The 19,746-nt window shown below is 45.6% G+C and overlaps 1 protein-coding gene across 2 annotated transcripts in view; it reads left to right on the top strand.

The window, feature by feature from the left end:
* DNAJC12 (DnaJ heat shock protein family (Hsp40) member C12) overlaps nt 1-19,746 on the top strand; it is a 62,984-nt gene that overhangs the window by 2,141 nt on the left and 41,097 nt on the right. The window contains exon 1 of one of the 2 annotated variants that reach the window (XM_006089724.3): nt 19,519-19,609. The exons of the other annotated variant lie outside the window; for it this stretch is intronic. The gene's annotated coding sequence lies outside the window, so the exon portion shown is untranslated. Of the gene's footprint in view, nt 1-19,518; nt 19,610-19,746 lie in introns of those variants that run through there. 2 annotated transcript variants of the gene reach the window in all.

Raw genomic sequence — 19,746 nt, 5'->3', positions numbered from 1 at the left:
ACTGCATTAAGAAAGAGCTTTTTAACTAAGAAGCCATTTAAAATATATATATACACATAAACATTTTAAATGTTCTAATCTATTAGCAAAAGCAAAACAATTTTTAATAGTAACTATTACTCCACTTAGGAATAACTTTTTTTTTTTAATTCTTTATTGCTTCAAGTATTACATATAGTATTACATCTCCTTTTCCCCCATCGACCTCTCCGGGCCACCCCCAACCTCCAGCACATGCCCTCACCACCCTGGTGTCTGTGTCCATTGGTTATGCTCATATGCATGCATACAAGTCCTTTGGTTGATCTCTTACCTGTCCCCCTCTCCCGCCTTCCCTCTGAGGTTTGACGGTCTGATAGATGCTTCTCTGTCTCTGGATCTATTTTTTTTTTCCTTTTTTCTCTGGATCTATTCTTGTTCATCAGTTTATGTTGTTCATTATTTTCCACAAATGAGTGAGATCATGTGATATTTATCTTTCTCCAACTGGCTTATTTCGCTTAGCATAATGCTCTCCAGGTACATCCATGCTGTTGCAAATGTTAAGAACTCCTTCTTTTTTACCGCAGCCCGCAGCCTAGTATTCCATTGTGTAGATGTACCACAGTTTTTAATCCACTCATCTACTGATGGGCACTTAGGCTGTTTCCAGATCTTAGCTATGGTGAATTTTGCTGCTATGAACATATGGGTGCATATGTCCTTTCTGATTGGTGTTTCTGTTTTCTTGGGATATATTCCTAGAAGTGAGATCAAATGGGAGTTCCATTTTTAGTTTTTTGAGGAAACTCCATACTGTTCTCCACAGTGGCTGCACCAGTCTACATTCCCACCAGCAGTGCACGAGGGTTCCTTTTTCTCCACATCCTTGCCAGCACTTGTTTTTTGTCGATTTGTTGATGATAGCCATTCTGACAGGTGTGAGATGGTATCTCATTGTCGGTTTGGATTCCTATCTCTGAGATGATTAGTGACTTTGAGCATGTTTTCATATGTCTCTTGGCCTTCTGTATGTCCACTTTCAAAAAAGTCTATTAAGCCCTAGCCGGTTTGGCTCAGTGGATAGAGCGTTGGCCTGCGGACTGAAAGGTCCCGAGTTTGATTCCAGTCAAGGGCATGTACCTTGGTTGTGGGCACATACCCAGTAGGAGGTGTGCAGGAGGCAGCTGATTGATGTTTCTCTCTCATCGATGTTTCTAACTCTCTATCCCTCTCCCTTCCTCTCTGTAAAAAAATCAATAAAATATATATATTTTTAAAAAGTCTAGTAAGTCTTTTGCCCATTTTTTGATAGGATTATTTATCTTCCTTTTGTTAAAATGTATGAGTTCCCTATAAATTTTGGAGATTAGGCCCTTATTGGAGATAACATTGGCAAGTATGTTCTCCCGTGCAATGGGCTTTCTTATTTTGTTGATGGTTTCTTTTGCTGTGCAGAAGCTTTTTATTTTGATGTAGTCTCATTTGTTTATTTTCTCCTTAGTTTCCATTGCCCTAGGAGCTGTATCGGTAAAGATATTGCTAAGGCATATGTCTGATATTTTGCTGCCTAACTAAACAATTTTTATTGTTACCATCTATCACTTAACAGGTATGTATTTCCTATTCAACTTTCTCTTTCTAACTAAGCTTCATCACTTGGTGTCCCTACACTCCAGCACAGCTTGGGGTTGGGATTGGAGATAAGGGAATTGGAGTGGGGAGGGCAGAGGGCAAAATACTTCCATCTCAGGCCAGCAGGGCCGGGCAGAATTGTCTAGACTGTGACATGTTGGGTTTCTCTTGTTTTCTTTTCTCCCTTGACTACATAAGAGCTATTTCATTTTAATTCATTACGTGATCATAAAAGTAAGAAGACAAAAAAAAATAAGAGAGAAAATATACCTCTTTTACTGGAATGATGTTTATGAAATAAGGCATTTTTTAATCAACATAAAGACAACCTTGGCTTATACAACCGCTTCTCTATCATAAATACGGACCTCTTTACTTCACTCACTATCGATAATAAATATATTTTCTGATGAAGACTGAAAAAAATTTACTATTTTAAGCATTCTTGATGGAGAGGCTGGACAGAAATGGAAAGTTTGAGGACACATCAATAAATATTTCTTGCTAAAATTTCATGTATTGAAATGAGTACATTATTTTTAGTTTAAAAAGAAAAAGAGTAACCGTTTTTTGAAACTGCCACCTGAGGGCTAGACTCTGCATTCTCATAGCCTCATCAAGCCTCCCCCACCCTGTGAGGTGGGAGCAGTTGACTGACTTTCATGACTTACACCACTTCTTTTTAAATTCCCTGGGTATAAACACAAATGTAGGAGGTGTTATTCTTTCGTGGCTTCATGTATGTTGTCTTTTTTATTAGATACAGTGTTGTACTTCCCTACAGATCTTAGTATTTGGCATCCTACCAAGCACCATGTGAGCTCTCTGGGACTTGTAAACTAAACTCGATTTGGTAATGCAGCCTGTCTTCCACCGGACAGATTAAAACCTAGACCAGTGGTTCTCAAATCACAGCGATTTTGCAACCACCCCCCTTCTCTGGGGTATACTGGACAATGTGGGGATATTTTTTGTTGTCACAACTCAGGGGAGACTGTACTACCAACATTCAGCAGAGAGAGAGACCAGGGATACTGCTAACTGTTCCACAATGCAGACGACAGCCCCTACACAAGAAAGAATTATCCAGCCAAAATACCAACAGTGTCAGGGTTGAGGAACTCTGGCTTAGAGTTTCAGCCACACAGGGCAAGTGGTACTGACTGGGGCTCTAACTGACAATGATTTCCTAGTGCAGTGGTCGGCAAACTGCGGCTCGAGAGCCACATGCGGCTCTTTGGCTCCTTGAGTGTGGCTCTTCCACAAAATACCACGTGCGGGCGCGCACGTACAGTGCAATTGAAACTTCGTTGCCCATGCACAGAAGTCGGTTTTCGGCCTGGGCGAGTCTATTTTGAAGAAGTACTGTTGATATTTGGCTCTGTTGACTAATGAGTTTGCCAACCACTGTCCTAGGGTATAGGAGACAGGATTTTATTAGCAAGGCCAGGTTACAAAGGAGCATAGGCAGTGATTTTCAAATTTTGGTCTTAAGCAGCAGAATCCATCTGTTGAATGATCTTAACTCTATTATAAAATGTAAATACGTTTCCTTTGATAGTTAAAGAACTCTCACCAATCAATAAGAAAAAGAGCCGGAACCGGTTTGGCTCAGTGGATAGAGCGTCGGCCTGTGGACTCAAGGGTCCCAGGTTCGATTCCGGTCAAGGGCATGTACCTGGGTTGCGGGCACATCCCCAGTAGGGGGTGTGCGGGAGGCAGCTGATCGATATTTCTCTCTCATCGATGTTTCTAACTCTCTATCCCTCTTCCTTCCTCTCTGTGAAAAAATCAAGAAGAAAAAGATTGATAAAAAATAAGAAGAAAAAGATTGATAGCCCAGTTGAAAATTAAGTGTTCAGTTCACAGCAAGGGGAATGTAAGTGGCTTCTAAACATGTGAAAATGTAAAACTTCACTCATAATGAGAGACATACTCATTAGTCTACAATGAGATATCGTTTTTCACATATCAAACTAATAGATTTGGTCATACCTTGCATTGGCAAGGATGTGAAGGGCAAGTGATAGAACTGTAAATTGGTACCCTATGGAATGCAATTTGGCATTATCTATCAAAATGTGAAATGCACATGCCATATGTATAAAATGCCATGTATATGTAAGGATAATCACTCTGCCATGGTTCATGCTAGCAAAAGATGGAAAATACACTAAATATCCATTAACGAGGAACTGGTTAAATATATCACCGGTACATATGTTTATATGCACATAAATTATCACTAAAACTCAGGAAGTGGGTGACTGAAGTTGCTCCTAGAAAGGGCAAATGGGAGACTGAACAGCAGAGGTATAAAGAAGATTCATTTTTACTACAAAGCCGTCTGTGCCTTTTGAAGTCCTCACCATGTGCATCACTACATGTCATACGTGCATGCATTCATACTTTGCCATCTGTATATCGTACATTATATATACAGTCATCCCTCGGTATTCTTGGGGTATGGCCTCCAGGACTCCCCACCCCCACTGCACTGTGGACACCAACATCCTCGGAGACTCAGGTCCCTTGCATAAAATGGCATAGAACAATGCGTATAGCTGCCCCTGCTGTGGATTTGAGACCTATGGATATGGAGAGCTGACTATTAAATATATAAAAGCAGGGCTGTTCTGGTTGAAGTAGACTCCCTGAGTTTCTACCATGGCATTCCTCAAGATATCACTGAGGGGACTTAGGGTCCCAAGAGAACATAGCAAAAGCCACTGTCATAGCTGTCTAGGGTAGATTAACTACTATAATAAATAATCCAAAAATATCAATGGCTAAATTCAGGTTTCCTAAAATGAGTTGGAAAGTGTTCTCTTCTATTTTATGGTATTATTTATAACTTAAATGTTTGGTAGACTGGGGTTTCTTTGTTGAAGGATTTTAAACTACAAATTCAATTTCTTTAATAGATATGGGACAGTGAAGATTATCTATTCTTATATGAGTTTTGGTACTTCAAATAATTGGTCCATTTTATTTAAGTAATTTAATTTATGGGAATAGACTTGTTTGCAGTATTTGTTTTTTTTAAAATATTTTTTATTGATTTTAGAGAGGAAGGGAGAGAGAGATAGAAACATCAATGATGAGAGAAAATCATTGATTGGCTGCCTCCTGCACGCCCCCTACTGGGGATCGAGCCCGCAACCCAGGCATATGCCCTTGACCAAATCAAACCCATGACCCTTCAGTCCGCAGGCCTACGCTCTATCCACTGAGCCAAGCCAGCGAGGGCTTGTTATTCTTTTTGATGTCAGTAGGGTCTGCCCTAATGTCTCCTCTTTTATTCCTGATAATGTTACAGGATGGGGCCCAGGCCCAGAGCGAGTCTGCCTCAGGCTGGCCTGTAATACATGGATGCTTGACTTCATGCAGGAAAGATTTCCCAAAACGAGTCCAGGTGATTTTGAGAGCATGTTATTAAAGCTGAGGAGAGTGAAACAAGGGAAGGACTTAGGATAGAAGTTGCAACAGGAGAGAGAGCCTAGGCTTTGGCTCCCTAGAAACGTTAAAGGAAAAAAGTGAGCCGAGGTGGGGCTGCTTTTAGCTCCCTGGAAAGTCAGGCAGGACCAGGGGTGAGCCCAGGACAAGCTGCTGCTTCCCACTGTTCCCCGAGAGAGATAGAGAGTTAGAAACATCGATGAGAGAGAAACATCGATCAGCTGCCTCCTGCACATCTCCCACTGGGGATGTGCCCGCAACCCAGGTACATGCCCTTGACCGGAATCGAACCTGGGACCCTTCAGTCCGCAGGCCGACGCTCTATCCACTGAGCCAAACCGGTTTCGGTGGGGCTGCTTTCAGCTCCCTGGAAAGTCAGGCAGGACCAGGGGTGAGCCCAGGACAAGCTGCTGCTTCCCACTGTTCCCCGAGTTGCAAGTCTCATGGGGTCCCTTAGAGTTTAGGGGGAAGGAAACAGTTCATGCCTGAGAAGGGACAGGGGGGTCTAAAGAGGGAGCCCAAACTGGGTCTTTGTCTTGAGGGTTTTATCTCTCTTCTCCTGGCGAGAATCTTAGGGGAGGGTTTCAGCAGAATATTCACCAGCTTTCCAGGTGCGTTTTTAGTATGGCTGATGCCTCAAAATGAGCGCATAGAGGGATTTGGAATTATTCTTTCATCTGTTTTATTGTCTGTCTTTTATCTTGGTTCTGTCTGGCTTTTATTGGTTTTTTGTTATTTGTTCCCCTGACTTCATCTGTCCTTGGGTTTAGCTGGCACACATGGCATTAATTGGGTCTCCGTTCTCTATTTTCCCAGCCAGGGTGATTTCAGCTATGCGTTCTGTGGTCAGGGAGGAGAGGTATAAACCATTTGCTCTCAAGTGTCCTTGGTTAGGGAAGATTAGGTCTTGCAATTCACTAGCTGGCTGTACGTTGTTCAAATGGTTTGGCCTTGTTTAATTATCTTGTCTCAGTTTTCCCCATTCCACTCTCTCAGGAATTTTTCTAGCTTCTTACTCTCCTACCTCAATAATAGTATCATGTGTCTTCTCCCCTTTTCTGATCAGTCTGGCCAGAGGTTTACTACTTTTATTGTTTAAAATTAGGGGAGTCCCTTTTCCAGCCCTCTTCTCTCCAGATTCCCCCATACTGTCCAGCTACCAGGGTTACCTTTTCTCAGTTCTCTGACCAGAAAGATGAACTGTCTCCTGGCAGTTTTAGCTGCCACCGTCCTGCATAATTGGACCAACTTTGGAGCAAGCAGTGAAAGAAAAGTGAAAAAAATGAATGGGGACCCCCTCCCCCGTATGCTTCAGACCACAGGGCTCTTTTAGGCACATTCTTTATCTTTCCCCTGCGTCCAGTCTCTCCCCTGAGCCCCGCTTGGGGCTCCCGCCCTCTCTGTGGTTTTCCTGTTTCAGGTGTCACAAGAGACAGCTAAGCAGCCAAGAAGAGCCCTAGACCCAGCTCCCTGCAAAAGTCTGCACCTGCATCTGGCTTAACTGCTAGCCTTGACCCACATAAAAAACATAGAAATACCAGGCCTTCCCTACACCACTTTGGTCTCAGCCCTTCTGTTTGCAGATGTAACAATAAATTTATACATTTTGCTTTTTAATTTCAGTCGGCCTGGTTCCTCTTGGCATCCACCTAACATTTTGGTGCCGAAACCCTGGGACGCCGAGGGGCACCCGAAGGGGATCTCTTCCTCCCAGTGCTGACCCGCGCTACACCCGGCTCATTTCCTCTCTGGTAAGTGACAATTTGGTCACCCTTCCGGATTTCAGATTTGCCATCTTCCGTCTCAGACAAAGACCTAGCGCTAGGCCACAAGTCCTCTCCAGCCCGGCCTCGGCCCGGGACCAGGTCCCACAGTCTTCCTCATTGAAGGGACCCCCCCGAAAGGGATCAGACTTTCTTCCCTCAGAAGCCTGACTAGACAGACGGTAGGGACACCCTCCCTCCAGTCCTGGGTATTTCTTTGTTACTTACCCCGCTTCCTACTTTACACCATGGGGAATTCTCTTTCTGTCCTCCCAGAAACACTCCTCTGCATGTCTCCTCCGTAATCCAAACACCCTCGGCCTTTCCACGGAGGTCTGGCCCAAATGCCTTATTTTCCCTTGCAATACTGCCTGGCCACAATGTAAATCAGACAGGGATTCACGTTGGCCCAAGAATGGTACTTTGGGTTTAACATTCTCTGGGACTGAGACAATTTCTGTCACCGCAGTGGTAAAGGGCAGAGATCCCCTATGTCCAGGCCTTCTTTACACTTTGTAATCGTCCTTCTCTCTGTCAAACTTGCTCTACTCATCAAATCCTACTTCTCCACTCAAAGCCCCTTGCGCAACCCCGGACCTTTCCACCGGAGGCTCCTGATCCATCTTTCCCCGACCAGTTGGATCCCTCAGCCCCTCCCTTCGATCCTTCTCTAGTCATTCAATCCTCTGTTCCCCTCTGGGTCCCCCAAATGCACCTCCTTATGCCCCTATGTTCCCAGACACCACCTCTTCATGTCTACCCCTTAGCCTCCCTACCGAGCCCCACCTCTCACTCATTCCCAGGCAACCCAGCCTTCAGTCCCCCCACCCCCCCCCACCCCCAGGCCCCGCACTTCCCCTCCGAGACGTGGCTGGGGCCCAGGGTATTGTCCAGGTACACATCCCGTTTTCCATGTCCGACCTCGCATACATTGAGAGGTGTCTTGGGTCTTCTTCCACCCACCTGACCACTTTTACCAAGGAATTTGAGTACCTGACGCAGCCCTATAGCCTGGCCTGGCACGACATCTGTGTCCTCCTGTCCTCCTCTCTCACCCCAGAGGAAAAGGAGCACATCTGGCTAGCAGCCCTGGACCATGCCCATGCCCTCCATAGGCAGGACATGGCAGCCAATCCAGTTGGTGCAGACATGCTCCCCTGTACTGACCTGAGACGGGATGACCTGGTTAATTCTCCAGGGCGCTGGCTCTGTAGCCATATGATCACCTGTCTCATTGCTGGACTCCAAAAGGCTGCCCATAAGGCAGTCAACTATGACAAACAATGAAATCACTCAGGGCCCTGACAAAAACCAGGCTCTCTTCCGCCTCACGGAGGCCTTACAGGAACTTAGCACCTTAGACCCCCCCCCCCCCCCAGAGGGAACTTTTTAAAAATAATATAAATTTTTATTGATTTCAGAGGGAGAGAGAGATAGAAACATCAATGATGAGAGAGAATCATTGATCGGCTGGCTTCTGCATGCCCCTCACTGGGGATCGAGCCCACAACCCGGGCATGTGCCCTGACTGGGAATTAAACTGTGACCTTCTGGTTCACAGGTTGATGCTTACTGAGCCACGCCGGCCAGGCTCTTTTTGTTTCTTTAAATACATATTTTTTTATTAATTTCAGAGAAGGGAGAGGGCGCGAGAGAGAAACATCAGTGATGAAGGGGCACACTCACAGGTAGAGCTGTTGAGTTACTCCAGTCATACCTAAACCACATAACTGAACATTCACCCAACAAAGTCCCCATCTTAGGACCAGTGACAACCAGCACTGACCTAGCATATCAGCAGCTCTTTGCATCAACAGAACACTCCCTGCAGGGAAGGTTTTAGGGCATCTTGATCAATGCTGATGCAACTTTACTCCTCAACCTTCAGCCTTCCTCCGGCTGGGCTAACAATTTCATCACCCAAACAGCCTTTTTCTAAAACCCATTGGGTTCTCAGCCTGGCCCACCATCTCAGCCACCTTCCCAACAACCATGACCACTCATACCCCTCAGTTCTGTTTAGGTCAGCCCCTTTCCTGTGTTAGCTATTTCCCATGGCAGAGTTGTAACTCAATTACAATCTACCTGCAGCCTACTCCCCTCCCGTGGTCTCACACATTCTGAATTTTGGGTGGAAACTGAGATGTTTTATATATATAAAACATCACCACTGGGGCGACACAGGTCAATCCCAAAGGCCATTTTCAGCCCCTTACCGGGCAGCCTTGGCTGGAACTCTTTCTGTTTGGAAAAATGAAAACAACAAGCTCACTCACCTCTTCGCCATCAAAAACACCTTCTGCTTAGAAAATCCGGGAGTCTTCTTTCTGCTCGGCACCAATGCCTATCCCTGCCTCCCAGCCCGCTGGACTGGGACCTGGACCCTGATCTATCTCACCCCTGAAATAGACATTGCCCCTAACAATGAGCCCTTCAAGGTTCCTCTCACCACTTATGCACAGACCAGGAGGGACATTGCCCTCCTTCCCCTCCTTGCCTGCCTAGGCATAGCTACCGGCCGAGGCACTGGGGTAGGGGGGATAGCAACCTCCCTTTCCTACCATCAGAGCCTATCCAGAGACCTCGCAGACAGCTTAGACTTGCAGTGGTTCTCAACCTGTGAGTCGTGACCCCTTGGGCGGTCGAACGACCCTTTCACAGAGGTCGCCTAAGACCATCCTGCATATCAGACATTGACATGACGATTCATAACAGTAGCAACATTACAGTTATGAAGTAGCAACGAAAATAATTTTATGGTTGGGTCACAACATGAGGAACTGTATTGAAAGGGCCAGAAGGTTGAGAACCACTGGCTTAGAGGCAATTGCCCGAAGTATTGTTGCAGTCCAGGCCCGGATAGAGTCATTGGCAGCGGTTACCCTCCACAATCGGAGCAGACTTGACCTCCTCACAGCTGAGAAGGGGGCTATGCCTCTTCCTAGAGGAAGAATGCTGTTTATATGCCAACCAGTCTGGCATCGTAAGGGACAGGGCCAGGAAACTAGTCGACAGGGCCCCAAAAGTCCGACAACAGCTTTCAGAATCCCGGGGCACCTGGCTGCAGAATCCTCACTGGACCTCCTGGCTTCTGCCTCTAGTCGGGCCCCTCTGAATGCTCTTCTTGGCACTCATCTTTGGCCCGCGCATCCTAAGAGCCCTTTCCTCCTGCCTTCAAAACCGCCTTCAGGCAATCACCAATAGTTCCATAGGGGAAATAATGCTGTTCCAGACCTACACTAGATGGCATCCCCTCCCTCAGTCACCGACTAATCTGGGACATCTCCACAACCCACCTGAGCATGAAGTTACAGAAGTCCGAGGTCGGCCTCCCTCATCCACCCCAGCTCACAGAAGGAAAAGAAAAAGCACAGGCCGCACCTTCCCCTGCGCTCAGTGGCTCTCCTGCTCTCAGTACTTTTCCCCTGACCCCGCTTGGGGCTCCTGCCCTCTCTGTGGTTTTCCTGTTTCAGGTGTCACAAGTGACAGCTAAGGGCCAAGAACAGCAGTTCCGGACCCAGCTGCTAGCTTTGGCCCATGTAACAACATAAATGCCCCTCCCTCCCTACTCTTGCTGGCTGACACCACTTTGGTCTCAGCCCTTCTGTTTGCAGATGTAACAGCACATTTATACATTTTGCTTTTTCATTTCATTCGGCCTGGTTCCTCTCAGCATCGACCTAACAGTTCCCTTTATCTCAGTCCCTCTGGCTTGAAAGATAAGTTTCCTGTTGGGATTTTAGATGCCGGTGCCACTGCCACCACCATGCAGTTCTGTGAGTAGGACTGCCCCTAGGGCAGTGATGGCGAACCTTTTGAGCTTGGCATGTCAGCATTTTGAAAAACCCTAACTTAACTCTGGTGCCGTGTCACATAGAGAATTTTTTTGACATTTGCAACCATAGTAAAACAAAGATTTATATTTTTGATATTTATTTTATATATTTAAATGCCATTTAACAGAGAAAAATCCACCAAAAAAATGAGTTCGCGTGTCACCTCTGACACGCGTGTCATAGGTTCGCCATCACTGCCCTAGGAGTAGGGCCAAAGAGAAAGGGAAAGACAAGAAAAAAACAAGGAGGATTTCCCACACTCTCCTGCTTGCGGGGGCTGCCTTCCCAGCTCTTCTGACCAGAAATTTTAGAATTTCCCTAGGAGTTTTTGCTGCCTGTGCCAACTGTGCAGTCACGCATTGTGGCTGCCTTTGGGTCAAAGCCAAGCGATAAAAGAGGAAAACTATGGAAAACTCACCCCTGTAGGTGCCTTCTTTACCACTGGTTCCCCTCCCAATCTTCCTGCTACTATTGCTTTCTGTGTTCTGTCCAGAGTTTTTAGTTGTATCATGGGGAATGGCAGGCTATAGTAGATGCTAACTCCTTCTTGGTTAGTACCAGGAGTCTTGAAAAGTCTTTTATTGCCCGGTAGGTGTTGCTCAGTGGTTGAGCATCGGTCACGGTTCCATTCCCTGTCAGGGCACATGTCTGGGTTGTGGGCTCGATCCCCAATAGGGAACGTGCAGGAGGCAGCCAATCAATGATTCTCTCTCACCACTGATGTTTCTATTTCTCTCTCCCTCTCTCTCCCTCTCTGAAATCAATAAAAATATATTTTAAAAAAGAATGTAATCATCTTTCTGAGACAGCCATAGTTAATTAAAAAAGGAACATTTATTAATATTCTTTTATCACAGGATCTCACTATTTTATTACGCAAATTCTCAAACAGTGCTTCTGCACTGCCCAAGGCAGAGAAGTACTGGAGGCAGAATGGAATGTTTTGAGGAGAGCACTTTATTCTGTGAATTAAACATTGAGACGTGTCACCTGGTACTTGGTAGGTGGGCACACATGAGTATTGAGGTGATTCTCAGGGCACACTGCACATGTGGTGGAAATGAGGCAATTTCAAACAATTCTGAACAAGTCAAGGGAGACTGTTTGGGGGTTGGGAGCAGACATTAATGAGGTATAGGCTAGTAAGTCAGGACAAGCAGAGTGGGGAACTGAGACAGTTTAACAGCAGTTTGCAGGCTTCTAGTAAATCCTATCTATCTTAAACCAAGGACACTTGAGTGTAAATCATTTTCACTTTTCCCTAACCAGGGGTGTTTTCTGATTGACCAGGAAGAGGGTCAATCAGAAAACACATTCAGGGGGACAGATAACAGAAATCCAAATAGTGCTATTTGTCAACCACACTCAAGGACAGATGAAGTTAAAAGAATAAACTTCATTTTGGTACATCAGCATAAAGCTGATGAATATTGGGGTCCTACTGTAAGACCTCCCCTAAACACCCAGCCTTTAGAACCCCTCAAAATGAAGGTTCGCCCAGCCGGCGTAGCTTAGTGGTCGAGCATTGACCTATGAACCTGGAGGTCATGGTTCAATTCCTGGTCAGGGCATATGCCTGGGTTGCGGCTTCGATTCCCAGTGTGGATGGGGTGTCCGGGAGGCAGCCAATCAATGATTCTCTCTCATCATTGATGTTTCTAGCTCTTTCTCCCTCTCCCTTCCTCTCTGAAATAAATAAAAAAATATTTTTGAAAAACCCAAAAAAAGGTCTAGCTTTCCCAGGAGCACACTGGGGCCTCCCTGCTTCACCCCTCCCCCCACAGGCATGCATCTCCCAAACTCTAAGGGACCCCACGAGGCTTGCAACCAGGGCAGCAATGGGCAGCGGCAGTTCCTCCCAGACAAACCCCCTGAACCTGTCCCCAAGGCCCCTCTTCTCTGACTTCTTAGTGAGCCAAGCAGCCCAGCCCGGGCCCATTTCCCCAGCCCTTTCTGGCTTCCCTGTCCCCAGCTTTAGTAAGCGTCCTCTAGGATTCACCTGGACTCACGTTGTGAAAGTTTTCCTGCACAAAGTCAAGAACCTACACACTACCGGCTGGTCCTAGGAGACCCGTTCAGGTCCAGGTCCCCTTGCCGGTAACATTAATAAATAGAGCCCAACAGGATGGAAGGAGGCAGCTTGGCTTTGCCTGTGGCTAGACTGTAATTGCTCAGTACTGTCCCTATCAAGTTGGAATGTTCACTTTCCTTACTCTCCTGTCAAGTGTTCAGGACAAAGAATGGGGGCGGGGGGGGGGGGGCGGGGTTGGTTCTCCCCTCAGTCTTTCCTTCCCTTTCAGACCAAAGGGAGCTGGATAGCAAGACACAAAACTTTAATCAAGCAAACAGGAAGAGGGTCAATCAGAAAACACACTCAAAAGCAAATCCAGGGCATTGCCAAGAGGAGTGGGCGCCGAACCACTCTAGGATTATATCCAGAAGGGCAGAGGTCCTCTGGGCCTCAGAGCGCCAAACGTGGGGTGGGGAGCTGGAGGGCGGGTTGATTCCAGGTCAGCACCTGGAGATTGGGAAGGTACTGAAATTTAAATCTCAATGTAGGATCTTAAAAGTTTACTTTCAATGCTCTCCTAGAAGGCCATAGCAGTTTCTAGGGCCCTTATTATGCAAAAGTCTCAGTGACGTTTTGAAGGAAGTCATTTTAAAGATAGAAGAATGGAATCAGGGTGGAACTGGGCAGGCTTTGGTTTCCAACCTTGGCTTCTCCCAGAGGATCTCTTAAAAATCTGCATGCTGGCCGTACCCGGTTTGGCTCAGTGGATAGGTTGAGCATTAACCCAAGAACCAAGAAGTCCCTGGTTGGATTCCTGATCAGGGTATATGCCCGGGTTATGGGCTCGGTCCCCAGTGGGGGGCATGCAGGGGGCAGCAGATCATGTTACCTTCTCACATTGATGTTTCTCTCTCTCCCTCTCCCTTCCTCTCTCTCTAAAACCAATAATAAAAACATTTTATTTATTTATTTATTTTAAAAATACATTTTTATTGATTTCAGAGAGGAAGTGAGAGGGGGAGAGAGACAGAAATATCAATGATGAGAGAGAATCACTGGCTGCCTCCTGCACACCCCATACTGGAGATGGAGCCCACAACCTGGGCATGTGCCCTGACCAGGAATGGAACCAAGACCTCCTGATTCATAGGTCAGTGCTCAACCACTGAGCAACACCGGCCAGGCAATAAAAACATATTTTAAAAAATAGCGTGGAAACAACACAAATGTCCATCAACTGACAACTGGACTAAAAATGTATATTCATACAATTAAATATTATTTGGTCATAAAAAGGAATGAAGTACCAATACATGCTACAACATGGATGAATCTTAAAAACATGCTAAGTGAAAGAAGCCACTCAAAAAACACACACATATTATATGATTTTATTTATATGTAACGTCCAGAAAATCTATAGACAGAGAAAGCAGAGTAGTGGTTTCTTAGGGCTGGGGGTCATGGGGGGATAGGAGATGGATATCTAAAGGATGCGAGTTTATTTTTGAGGTGATGCAAATGTTCAAAAATTGTGGTGATGGTTGCACATCTGGGCAATAGTGGTGATGTTTGTGAATATACTAAAACCAATCAGTTGTACACTGTAAATGGATACATGTATGTGAATTCTATATCAACAGAGCTATTTTTAAAACGTGAAAGGTATTACACTTCATAATTAGAGAAATTAAAATAAAAGCAACAGTGAGCAACTACTCTTCAGCCATCAGACTAGTGAACAAATTCAAGTCCATAATATTTATCATGGGCAAGGGTACGGGGGAAGTTGGTACTCTTGTACACTGTTGGTATAAATTGAGGTAACTTACTTGGAGGGAAGTTTGAAAAGATCTTTCCTGATTCAGTATACACACACCTTTGATTTAGTCATTCCACTTCTAGGAATTTATTCTATCAGACATTTATCGAGCATAAAAATAATTAAAAAAATATTTTTATTGATTTCTTACAGAGAGGAATAGAGAGTGAGAAACATCGATGAGAGAGAAACATCGATCAGCTGCCTCCTGCACACTCCCCACTGAGGACGTGCCCGCAACCAAGGTACATGCCCTTGACCGGAGTCGAACCCGAGACCCTTGAGTCCGTAGGCCGACGCTCTATCCACTGAGCCAAACCGGTTAGGGGTAAAAATAGTTTTTACAACATTGATTGTAATAACCCAAACTAAAACAACCAAAAGTTCATCAATAGAGAATGGAGTAAAATAAGTTATAAATGTATATAAATTACAAATATCACGCAGCTGTTAAAATATATTGCACAGCTACTGTTTGTGCAAAAAGGGAGGAAAGAAAGAATAGGAATATATAGAGATGTATATATTTGCATAAAGAAAGATACACAGTAGGCTAAAACAGTAAAAATGGCTACCTGGTTGAGTGGAAACTAGGCAGATGGTAGACAGAAGTGGATATAAGACATTTCACTGAATACTTCTTTATATTGTTTTATTTTTATTTTTTTGTTTAAAGTATTACATTATATTGTTTTATTTTTGAGTCATGTGAATATTTAACCTAAGAAAGTTAAATTTAAAAAATTAAGAACATAACTGAAATAAAAATATCTACACAAAGTAAAATACAACTTGTACAAGACACAGTGAGTGGAAAAATAAGTTGCAGAATAGTATATTTAATGTATGTATTCAATGAACAAATACTTGTGAGTTCCTAATTTATGTTCTAGATACTGAGGATATGAGCTAAACGAGGCAGTCAAGGATCCTGTTATGGAGATTACATTTTAGTAGTAAGTAGCTAGTCAAGTACATAAATGAACAAGGTAATTTCAGTGACAGAAGAAAGAAGAAAATAAACCATGGAGATGGGGAGTGATTTGGGCTGGGGAATAACAGTTACGTGAAGGGTGTCACAAAAGACCTCTCTGAGGAAGTAACATATAAGGTGACACAGGAATGAGGAGGACCTGGGAGAAGAGAGAGGTCCAGAAAGTAAGGCAGTCAGTCCTGAGGCTGGAACAAGTTGTCAAGTTTGAGAATCAGGAATATAGTCTGCACAGAAGACAGAAAGTGGTAGGAGAGGAAGTCAGAGTAGTAGTCAGGAGACAAATCAGGATTTACATAAAAGAACAATGCAAATGTTTATTTATTTTTATTTTATTGTTTAAAGTATTACATATGTCTCCTTCTTCCCCATGGACCCTTCCCTGGGCCACTCCCCCCCCCCCAGGACAAGCCCCCACTGCCCCAGCGTCTGTGTCCATTGGTTATGCTAATATGCATGCATGCAAGCATTTGGTTGATCTCTTATCTGCCCCCCCCCGCCCCCCCTTCTCTCTGAGGTTTGACAGTCTGTTTGGTGTTTCTTTGTCTCTGGATCTATTTTTGTTCATCAGTTTATGTTGTTCATTATATTCCACAAATGAGTGAGATCATGTGATATTTATCTCTCCAACTGGCTTATTTCACTTAGCATAATGATCTCCAGGTCCATCCATGCTGTTGCAAATGGTAAAAATTCCTTCTTTTTTTATAGCAGCGTAGTATTCCGTTGTGTAGGTGTACCACAGTTTTTTAATCCACTCATCTGCTGATGGGCACTTAGGCTGTTTCCAAATCTTAGCTATGGTAAATTGTGCTGCTGTGAACATAGGGGTGCATATGTCCTTTCTGACTGGTGTTTCTGATTTCTTGGGATATATTCTTAGATGTGGGATTACTGAGTCAAATGGGAGTTAGATTTTTAACTTTTTGAGGAAACTCCATACTGTTCTCCACAGTGGCTGCACCAGTCTGCATTCCCACCAGCAGAACAATACACATTTATATATAAACTAGAGGCCTGGTGCATGAAAATTCATGCACTTGAGGGGGGGGGCGGTCCCTCAGCCTGGCCTGCCCCCTCTCACAGTCCAGCAGCCCTCAGGGGATGTCCTACTGACAGCTTAGGCCCACTTCCCACGGGATGTGGGCCTAAGCCACAGTCTGGCCTCCCTCTGCGGGAGGCAATCGGTCTGATCAGGGGAAGACGTCGCCCCATCACCCTGCTGCTGCTGCGACTGCCAGCCACCGACCCTTCTGGGCCCTCACAGCTATCGCAGCTGCCAGGCCTTCTCAGCCCTCGCAGCTGCCATGGCTTTGTCTAGAAGGACGTCCGGAAGACGTCTGGTCTACCTGGTCTAATTAGCATATTACCCTTTTATTAGTATAGATTAGAGGCCTGGTGTACAAAATTCGTGCACTGCAGGGGAGGGGGGGGGGAGTCCCTCCACCCGGCCTGCGCCCTGTCACAGTCCAGGAGCCTTGGGAATGCACTGATCACCAAGGGGCAGTTCCTGCATTGAGCGTCTGCACCTGGTGGTCAGTGTGTATCATAGCGACCAGTTGTTCTGCCATTCAGTCAATTTGCATATCAGCCTTTTATTATATAGGATTGAAAATATCTGGAAGGACACATAATCTTAATAATGTTATTAAGTGGCTATTTTGTGAGTAGGAATTAGGTCAGAAGGACTCTTTAATTTCCTATCTTCTAGTAGGATTTAGATTTTTAAAAATCTATATTTGTATTGATTTCAGAGAGGGACAGAGAGATACATCAATGATGAGAGAGAATCACTGATTGGCTGCCTCCTGCACACCCCTATTGGGGATTGAGCCCACAAACCCAGCATGTGCCCTGACCAGGAATCAAACCCTGACCTCCTGGTTCATAAGTCGATACTCAACCACTGAGCCACACTAGCCGGGTCAAGATTTAGATTTTTAGAAGTATTTAAAATGCATAAAATAAGAAATATGTGTTAAAATAAGTTTTTTTGTTTTTCATTTTTAGTTTTTTCCAGTTTGTCACTGTATTTAGTAGTTAGATTGATATTCAAATCCAATATTTCTTATGTTTTTGTAATCGCAATGGTAAACTCTTATAAGAAGCTACATTGAAACATGTTTTCAGGAGCAAGTCCCCAGTGCAGCAGTGCTGAAATATGAGCGCAACTCATATGAGGGTGAGGGGAGGTCTCTGGAAACCTTCACTTCTTCATGCCTATAATTATTTTTACTACAGACCACACATCATAGCACCAGGCTTCATAAAACCGAAAGATCTCATTCTCTTGCCAACATAAGCAGTGGCTGGTGTCCCAGATCCTTGCCTGACTTATGTTCACTGCCTCTCAGGACTTCCATCATGGGGAAAGAATGTGAAGTTTCAAATTATTTTTCTTATTACCACTGTTATTGATAGTTCCTTTGGCACTGAGTTTGGGCAGGGTGTTTTTTGTTTTTTAAATAGGAGTACTGAGCAGTAATCTAGGAAAGTAAATACTGAACCTAGGAGCTCAATGATTTCTTTGGTTCTAGTCCCTCTAGTGGCCATCATGAGGTAGTGCTGGAGACTGTGTCCAAGCACAAGCTTCCTATAGTGACTTAAAGGTTAACTGTTATTTAATGGAATTCTGAAGCATAATCCAGGGTAAGAATATCAGAGTTTGCAAAGATCTCACAGGCGATCCAGGACTTTGCTACCCCTAGGTCAACAGGGACTTCACCTTGGGGTGGGGGGGGGGGTACGGGGTTGGGGGGACTTGTCAGAAATGCAGAATCTCAGACCTCACCCAGACATCTTGAAGCAGAAGCTGCATCTGAACCAGATCACCAGGTGACTCGTGGGCACCTTTAAGTTTGAGATTCATTACTCTGGTCTGGTATCTTCCTTTACAAATCAAGGAATTGTAAATAAGACAAATGACATGTGTTGTTTTTCACCAAGGAACCAGTAAAGGGCTGATACAGAAATCAGGGTTCCTAATGGCATTGATAAGTGAATTTTCTAATATGCCGGACTTCTGGCCAGATAATCTGATGCAGCATTTTTTTAAAATGCATTTTCTTCACTATGGGCTTAGGAAGCAGATACAGCAAAGTTCAAATCCTAGCTTTACCACTGGCACCTAGTAGGGGCTCAATAATGGTGGTTATCCTACTTCCTGTTGTAACTATTGTTTTTTAAGCTATTAAACTTATTTTTCAGAGCAGTTTTAGGTTCACAGCAAAACAGAGCATAGAGTTCTCATATACCCCCAATCCCACACGTACCCACTCCCTCCCCTCTATCAATATCCCCACACATTATCCAAGGCGGGATGACTAGCATTTATCATTGCACTTAACGCTTCAAAGTAATATCTCAACAGCCTTGAAAGAACCACACATTCTATCGTGCCTGACTTAAGGCTGCTCAGACATATCCTGCTCTGGTCTCAGAATGCTGGTCTGCTCCGGCTGCCAGGGAGGGGTTCATTGGGCTGCTTTACAAAGGGACAGGCTGCAGGGGAGGGTCAAGTCCCGGCCGACCCCGTTTTCTTTCCCCCAGATCAGAGGCGGGAACGGAGCAGTGGGTTCTGAGCGGGCGTCGGGTTCGTAGCTGGGCCGGAACCGAGGCCTTAAATCAGTTCCCAGGATCCCTGCGCAGGGAGCGGGCCGGCATGTGGGATGTCAGGGCGAGGGGTTGCAGGCGGTGCCTGGAACTTGGGCTTCGCTCCCTGGAAGCTCGGTTCCGATGAGCCGCACAGGAAAGCTGCCGGTTCTGTTTGCACGACAGAAACAGGGCAAGAGACGGGAAGGAAAGCCAGAGGCGGGAGAGCGGCGCGCCTGGGACTGCGTGCGCGCGGAGCCCGCCGAGGGGCTACTTCCGGCCCGCGCTCGGGCTCCTGGGACCGGCGCTCCGACTTCCCAGCCTCCCCCGTTTCCGTCGGAGCTGTGTTTCAGTTGTTCCTATTTCCGGCTTGAAGACCGCTAGCAATCCTAATTTAAAAAAGAAGCACTTCCGGAGGGACGTTTCCTGGCGGCCGGAAGTAACTGGAACGTCTCGCGTTCCCCTTTTTACGTCGTTCTCGCGATGCCTCGTGGGAGCTGTGGGCCTGGGTGGGCGGTGCTGCGGGTGAGCGGACGGGGCGTGGGGTGCGCGGGCCCGGCGGGGAGGGATGCGAGGGCGGGGCGGGGGGCTGGAGGGAGGAAGAGGAAATGAAAGCGGGGGGAGGGGAAGGGGGAAATGAGAGGACGGGGGGGGGGGGGGGG

This window comes from Myotis lucifugus, unplaced genomic scaffold (genome assembly GCF_000147115.1).
Source record: "Myotis lucifugus unplaced genomic scaffold, Myoluc2.0 scaffold_62, whole genome shotgun sequence".
NCBI classification, from domain to species: Eukaryota; Metazoa; Chordata; class Mammalia; order Chiroptera; family Vespertilionidae; genus Myotis; species Myotis lucifugus.
The sequence above is the reverse complement of the archived record's forward strand: the minus strand, read 5'-3'. Positions and strand labels throughout refer to the sequence as shown.